The following is an 8,215-nucleotide window of genomic DNA, read 5'->3' on the forward strand; positions in this document are numbered from 1 at the left end:
ATAACATAGGCTATACAGTGTTCTATGAGGTTCTCTACAAGTATGCAGTGATGTACAGTGTTAAAAACTAAACTAGTGCACCAGGAGCTTTGGGTGCAGCCTTTTAGAGACAACCAAATAGGATACAAAAAGACAGAGAAACAGTGGTGGGTTCTAGGAGGTTGCTTACGTTCCTTATACCACAGAATGGCCCTGGAAGTCTAGGAGTGGTTTTGGGGCCCCTCATGCCCCATGGGGTGCACATGGGGGTTGTTCTCCAGACTGTGGTCCATTGGTTTAAACAAAAATACTACTTGAGTACATTTAGTCTCTTCCAGCACAGCAAAAGTAGAAACCTAATATTAACCCATGGAATTATCCTGTTAACATAACTTCATCATTAGTGTTATATGTATATGTATATTTCTAGCACAGAAGTGTGGTTGCAGTCGTGGCCTTAAGATACTCATCAGAACAGCTGAGCTGTAAACATGCAACAACAAATCCATCAGAGATGTTAATCCTTCTCAGAAGTGAAACCACAAAATGTGATAATAAACCGGAAAGCAGCAATGTAGCAAACACCAAATCTGATTAATTGTGATGCATCCTATGAAATGTAACATAATCAGACAGATCCGAGATGTTGGGCTGCTGTGCAAAGAGTTTGAAAAAGTAGACGACCTCAGCCTCTAACACGTCTCAGTGAAATCACACGACATTCAAGGATGCAAGAGCATTCAAGGGTGGTTATTATCCTCGCTTGACAGCTTTATATGAAGCTGTAAATCGTGTTATTGTGAGGCACCTGTGGTTGTTTATTCACAGCAGTGTGAAAGTAATAGAGGCGTGCGGATATAATAGCATTAATGTTGACATGCTGGCAGATGGGACAAGTGCTGCTGGCAGATGACGGTCCTGCAGGTGTTTCATTATCATCGTCTGTTTTAACGACATCTTGTTTGGTGTGGGCTAGACTGAAATTTAAAAATGCTTCCTTGACTTTGAAGCAAATTCGATAAAAAAAGATAAAGTTTTGCCCCAAGCCATCTAATTTCAGTAAATATATGTATGTGTACACAGTATACACAGAGGGTCCAGAGGCTGTAACTCACAGCCTGGGCCTTCTGCTTTGTATCTCAGATTTACAGCGTATCTCAGATTTATATGGTGAAGTTGCAGGTTGGAAGTCTCGCCACAGATTAAAGTGTCGCTCATGGAGACATTAGATATTCCATTAGTTGAGACCTGTGTCCAGTGTGACCGGTAAATCATGGACCTGTACAGTATGTGGTTAGTGTTGCGTACTGCTGGGAAATCTGGAGAAGGAACTGTCTGACTGTTTGTGTTGTACAGTTTATGATTTATCGTGTTGTGAGACCACTTTGTAAAGATGAACCTCTTACTTGTAATATATGTTTTTACCCATTTTGACCTTCTTGCTTTATGTTTATAGTGTACTAACCTAGCAGACAACCAAAGGAAAGGCATACGAAACAATACATGAATTTAATAGTTTACTCTGAAAGTCATAAAGGGATAGTTTAACTGTTTGACTAAACATATGTTTAGTAAGAATAACAATGCAACTATAATGTCTGTCCATGAACTATGGGGCTGGAGCCAGAAGACAGTTAGCGTAGCCTAGCATGAAGAGCGTGGGAAACAGCTAGCCTGTGTCAACCAGCGGCAACTCCAGGAAGTAACTACTTCTGACCAATGAACAGCCTCGCACATAACCCACTGTAACACAGCAAATGTTAATTTTTTCCCCTCTAGTCTTTGTATGGATTAAAAAAACACGAAATGATGCATACATTAGTGTACTTCATCCTGGCTAGCTTTTTGCATCTTTAATGCTAACCTAAGATAACCGTGGTCCGTGGGTCAGTTGGTTAATCTGTCCTTAAAAGCCATTTATGTCTGATTACAAAAGTAAAACAAAAGAAAATAAATGTAGTGTAACCTTTAAATTGAAGTTTATGGTTACAAATATGTTGTAATAAGTGCACATTGGTAAGAACTAGCTAAAATAGCATGAATTATAGCCCCCTTGATGTGGCTAGCATTGCTAATTTTATTCTGCATATTTTACACGTTTCCTTAAAACGAGGAAACGAGGGAGGGACTTGTTGCAGATATTGATTGGCATTTTATAGTTGCACCACCGCTTACTATTAGAACACTCAGGCAAAAACAGAGACACATATCGCTAGCTAGCTTGAAGGTTTTTAGCGCCATTGGGAAGGGGTAGAAATATTAGAGAAAGCATTTCAAAGGACACAAAATTAGTACCAGCAGGAGTGCAGGATGACTGATCCCTTTTTTTTTCTTTCCAGGAAATGACAACTCAATATCAGTACCAATAAAAATGTTGACACTGTTAGGCTTTAGACTCGTAAAGGTTACTATCAGCGCAGGATGTGAAAAAAAACCCTGAGCATCTACTTTGATTTCATTGGAAGTTAAACATTAACATGACCTTTTGTTAGTAATTAGCCTCAGTCCAACCATGAAATCAGAACATCGTTTCACATCAATTCACGCAGCAAAAACCGTGATAACATTGCCGATGGAAGAAAATCCACAGAGCCAACTACAACCCTAAACCCTCAGATCAGATTTATGTCCTTGGTAGCTGGAGCTTGGATTTCCATAGAGAGGAAATAAAGCAAGCAGACGTTAGGTCTGCCTTGACTCGAGAGGGCCCCGCTCTCCAAGCTTCACTGGAGACACAATAAGGATGGGGCCATAAAACATGAGGTCCAACAGATGCACAGAGACGACAACCACAGTCCATTATACCGCCTGTTAAAAACACTCAGGCAGTCCTCAAATACACCGTCACCTCAGCCCCTGCACTCTTCTCTGGGTTTTGTCTGCTGGAGCGAACCGGGACAGAGTTATGGCTCTGTATGACTTCCTCCGAGTGAAGCTCTGCCACGGCTCACAATGCTACTCAATGGAAAGGGAACGCCTGCTTCCATCAACGCAGATGTTCTTTGTTCCCCGACAGATGTGTCCAACTCTATGTTTCTCGTTCTTCCTTTCTTTGCTTTACGAGCCTCTGATGTTTGATTTTCTGGAAGAATAGGGGCTGGCACAGGATTTACAAGTGCGTAGAAGCAGGTTTGAGAGTATGACCTGAGCATATTGCCTTGTCGGAGGATAAAATTTATGTTTGCTTTATGATAAGGGATGAAGAAGCAGGTTCACATTGACATGGCTTGCGAGCAACTAGGGCACGATGACTTTGAAACTGGCCGAATCATTTCTCTGTTGTCCTCACAGATGATTTTAATGTAGAAAGTCATTTGGAGAAGGCTGTGCAATGATTTGGAGCTTGATTTGAGACAGCCATGTAAACACTGTCACTGCAAGCTGGGGTGTGGCAGTTTGGAGTTTGGCATTGAAGGAAAGACAAATTAGAAAACAGGAGACAGCGAGGCACTCATTTCCCCCCCCTCACTGCACAATTAAACATGGGTGGACAATTTTCTAAGGTGGTAATCAAGGCCCCAAAATGTCAGCCTTTACCTAGGCTGTATGTCCAAGGTGGCGTACCCTGGTCGCAAGGTAAATGTCCACCACAGAATAAAACTCATCTTACATAATGTTTTTTTTTGATTTTTTGCTGTTTCTTCTCAGATTTGTTTTTTAAGGAGGTGGTGGAGACCAAAAACAGAGCTAAAAGAGAGTGAATATTGGGATTCGCCGGGTTGCTGGAAACATGATTTCAAACGTATGATAACACTATCTCCATATCGTTTTGAAGATTAATGTTATTTCAACCTTGTGTTCAAAGTTTGACTCCGCTGCTTCCAAGTGGCCATTGGAGGTTGGTCAATATTAGTTAGATTTGTCTAATATTTTGGGAAACATGCGTATTCACTTGCCAAGAGTTTAATGAGAACTTTGATTCGACTCTCAAGTGTAATACGACTAGTCTTCACTGTCCAAAGGAAACAAAATTTACCAAACAGCATTTGTAAACATCACTTATTTTTATGTTATATGTTGTTAATTTAACCCATAAAATCAGAAGCGTACAGGGTTATGTGCAAGACTATTTCTTGGCTGGATGCTTTGACTTTATGAGGTCTTGTCTCACTGTGACGTTGCCAGCTCAGATTCTAGGATATGAAAGATGATTTTTTTTGTTTAGACAAAAACATTGTAGCTCCATTTCCAGTCTTTATGCTAAGCTTAGCTAATTGTCTCCTTGCTTAATGTTTATATTTAGTGATAATATATAAAACTCTAGGATTTTTATTTAAATAAATGTCTGTTAAGTCACTATTTTTCAGGGAAAATATCACAAGCGGCGCCCAGTTAGTGACGCATTTTCCATCACCCAGCAGTGGTGGCGAAGCGTCACACATGCAACACTGTCTGGATATCTGTGAAGTGTGCTCCTGCAATTACCGTTTATCGCCACAGGTGCCGCCAAAGAGAACGAAACTGAGATCTTCGAAATTACAACTTTAATAGACAGACGTTAGAGTGTTATCCATCTCTTTGTCAAACTATTGGAAACAAAGCAAATAAGTCTATTTCTAAAAATGTAAATCTTACATGTTGTCGCCTACACTTTTAGCCATATACATTTTGCATCCAGTACAAATCTCAAATTAATCTTTATGCAAACCTAACCCAAATCACATTTCTTATTTTAGGCCAAAGATAAGTATCCCTCTTCTCAATTTAGAGTAATTGTTCTTATCTTCTATCCCGTGCTTACATTTCAGCTTGCTCAAAAACAAACCGTCCTCTATCTGCTGAAACATCAGTCTCTCTTAAACCAAACCAACCCCGAACAGTTCCCCTTTCTTTTCCCTTCACAAAGTTTCGTCCTCGGCTGTCTTGTAACAAGAGACAAATGTGTTTGGAATTCTGCATGCGAAAGCTTTTAAGGATGAGTGGGCAAAAGTCTATTTTTCCATTTAAAGTTTACTCTTTCAGAGGAATTATACCAGAATGGGGGATTGAGTCAGAATGTGCTGACTCTGTAAATGTGGCCAAACCGCAGATTGAAGCACCACTCGAAACAGACAGATCCTGTTATTACTCAGGGGGAGAGGGGGATTTCTGATAATACCAAAGCGGTTTCTCTGTGTAACACAATCATCCTCTAATCATTCAAGCTTAAAATGAAATGTGCAGCATACAGCATCTCCATACCTGGAAAAATGAAACCATAGTGTCAGTAAGAAACAGAATAGAACTCCATTATTTAAAAGATGTGGAAGGGCTGTGGATGGTCATGACTGAAATACCTAAGCAGCTATTGGATGGATTGATAAAGACGTTCATTGTCCCCAGAGATTAACCCAACTGACTTAGGGGATTTAACATTGAACTTGAGCTCCTTTTATGTAGTTGCCATTTTTATTTTCTGGGGAAAATCTCAACTAGTATTTGGTGGCTTACCAGTGAATATGGTACAGATGTGTATGGTCCCCAGATGGTGAATCATAATACCGTTGGTGATCTGACTTTTGATTTAGCACCATGAAGTTGACATTGTTTTTTTTCAGTGACATTTCTTAACAAATATTGGATGATTGCCGAGACATTTTGTGGTCTCAAGAGGATGAACTACAAAGTCAATATTTTAATTTGTCGAATACTTTTGTTTCTGACTAAATAATACCTGAAGAACTAATGTTTCCATTAGCCTCAGTCAGCTGTACCTAGCATACTAACACGTTAAAGTTAGATGTTGGCGATTGTAAACATTCCACCTGCTTACTATCGGTCAATTAACATTAGCTTCAGTCAGCTGTATCTAGCTTGCTTATATGCTACCCTTTAATGTTGGCCATTGTAAACATTTTACATGCTAAACATTGGCAGGTTAACATTTCCTTTAGCCCCAGTCAGCCGTACTTAGCATGCTAACATGCTAAACTTAGATGCTGGCCATTGTAAATATTCTATCTGCTAAACATTGGCAGGTATACATTTCCATTAGCATCAGTCAGCTGTACCTTGCATGCTAATATGCTAGCCTTAGATGTTGGCCATTGTAAACATTTGACCTTAAGGTTAACATTGTCATAAGCCTCAGTCAGCTGTTCTTAGCATGCTTACATGCTAAACCTATATATGTTGGCCATTGTTACGTGCCGTAGTTTTGTGTTGTGTTTTCCGTGTGTGTGTGTGTGTGTGTGTGTCTTTCTCCTGTGCTCCTCAGGTGCTGATCTCCCTTTGCTGCAGCAGGTGATCAGGCTCACCTGTTACCACTCCAGCAATCAGGAGAGAGTATAAAGAGCAGCAGAGAGGAGACAGCCAGAGCCAGTGGGCCATTCGACTGTGTGTGACAGACCTCTTCGTGTTCGGGTTTACTCTTTCAATGGAAAGAGGGCGTTTCTTCGAGGCCTTAGTGTTGTATTGTTATTTACAGTTTTTGGTTTATGCTATGTGCTTTGTCTTATAGAACAGCTTCTCTTTTGTTTAGAAGAAGCTCGCTTTGTGTTTCCTTTTTGCCTTAGTTTGTTAAATAAATTCCTTCAACTTTGCCTATACTTTGTTCATCCCTTCTTTTTCCAGGGTTTTAATTTTTTGTTAATCCCCTCATCCCCTAGCCCATTCAGGGGAACGTAACACCATTATAAACATTTTACGTACTAAACATTGGCAGGTTAGCATTGTTATTTTAAATATATTAGCATGATTATGTTAGCATTTTGTTTAAAACACAGCCTTACAGAGCTGTTAGCTTAGCTTTAGTGTCTTTTTTTACTTGACCGAGTTTGAATTGCAACTTGTAATCTTTCAGATGCAAAATGAGACAGTCTTCTGGACTAAATGTTATTTTTTTGGCAGTGCTGAACAACAAAGCAGTTAATTTGTACCCCATTCAAATTGAAAGTACAAGTTGGCAGACGTTGCTTTTATTATTATTCATTAGAGGCCAAAAGCTTTGTCATTTTGGAACAGTAACAAGGCTAATTGGCTGATCAGGCTGCTCTTTTGCAGTTGAACTCAGTCATTACAGCAACTCACTATTTATGAGCTAATGGCCAGGCTTTTGTATCAGTAAACCAGACCAGCCCATTTCAGCTCTGCCTCTTTAAAAGGCCGTATAAAACTGCACCTCACAGCTCAACCAGCACATGAAAAAGACAACTCTCAGTGCTGGCATGGCCTTCCTTCATTATATAGTGCATCATAGTAATCTTCATCCCACTGTATAATTTCTGCTCCAGTGCAGGCAGCTCTAAAGGAGCTCTATGATTCTGTTCTTGCTGTAAACAACAGCTTAGATCATCATATAATTTTACATTCATGTCATGCTCTATCTTTATACTTTCATATTATTTTTCATATTGAATACTGCTCATTAAGAACATTTAAGTGGCACAAAAGAATATAGAAATGACCTGACTGCCCTGTTTGGAGTTGTAAGATTTATATTAGTGATGCGGAAACTCTCACAAATGTGTGATTGCAAGCTCAAAAGGGACACGACTTTTGCATCAAACACCTGCTCTGTCTCATAAAGTTTATTGTGCACATTACAGCGTGATTGCTTCACCTGATCTCACAGGTACTATTTTCAGTTTTATGCACAGATTTATGTGCATTTGTCTGTCAAGTAAGGAATTTTACGGCTTCATTTTAGTTGCAATCAACCTGCCACTTCCTGCACAGTATTGTCACGGATTGCTTTTACCAGAAGTGTTTGCAGACAGTCCTTTCCCCCACAGCAGTTAATTACAGCTGAATCGTCATTACTTGGCTTGACCATAACTTCCTGTATAGCTCTTTTACTGGTCTCTGGCTGTCCACTCTGTCTCACTCACTATGAAACATTACTCTGCGGCAGCTCAGTGGAGACTTCCAGAGAAAATATGCTCCTTTTTTGGTCACTCTTACAGGAGACAAATAATAGGTTGCGTTTATCTGTGGCTAAAAGTTGGCTAAAATACTCGGCTATGAATTATGTGGGGTTAGAAATTGGGAATCTTGCATGTAGGCAGATTTTAATGCTTGTTGGTCTACATGAGATTGCATTTCAGCAGTCTCTTCTCGAAGTTTTCCTTGTGGTTATTTCCAAACATCTTATTTCAGGGATTTAAAGAACACATGTTATTAAAAGTTATCGGAGGATATAAAAAACGCATCATTCATGATTTTAAATGAGGAGATGGACGGTTTTGTCTTTGCAGCCCTGCATTCTTTGCATAATAATACCCTGTTGTCAAGGAGGGAGGAAGGAAGGAAGGAGGGG

The sequence above is a fragment of the Semicossyphus pulcher genome, unplaced genomic scaffold, assembly GCF_022749685.1.
Source record: "Semicossyphus pulcher isolate SPU_LCO1_2020_fin unplaced genomic scaffold, fSemPul1.0.p SCAF_18, whole genome shotgun sequence".
NCBI classification, from domain to species: Eukaryota; Metazoa; Chordata; class Actinopteri; order Labriformes; family Labridae; genus Semicossyphus; species Semicossyphus pulcher.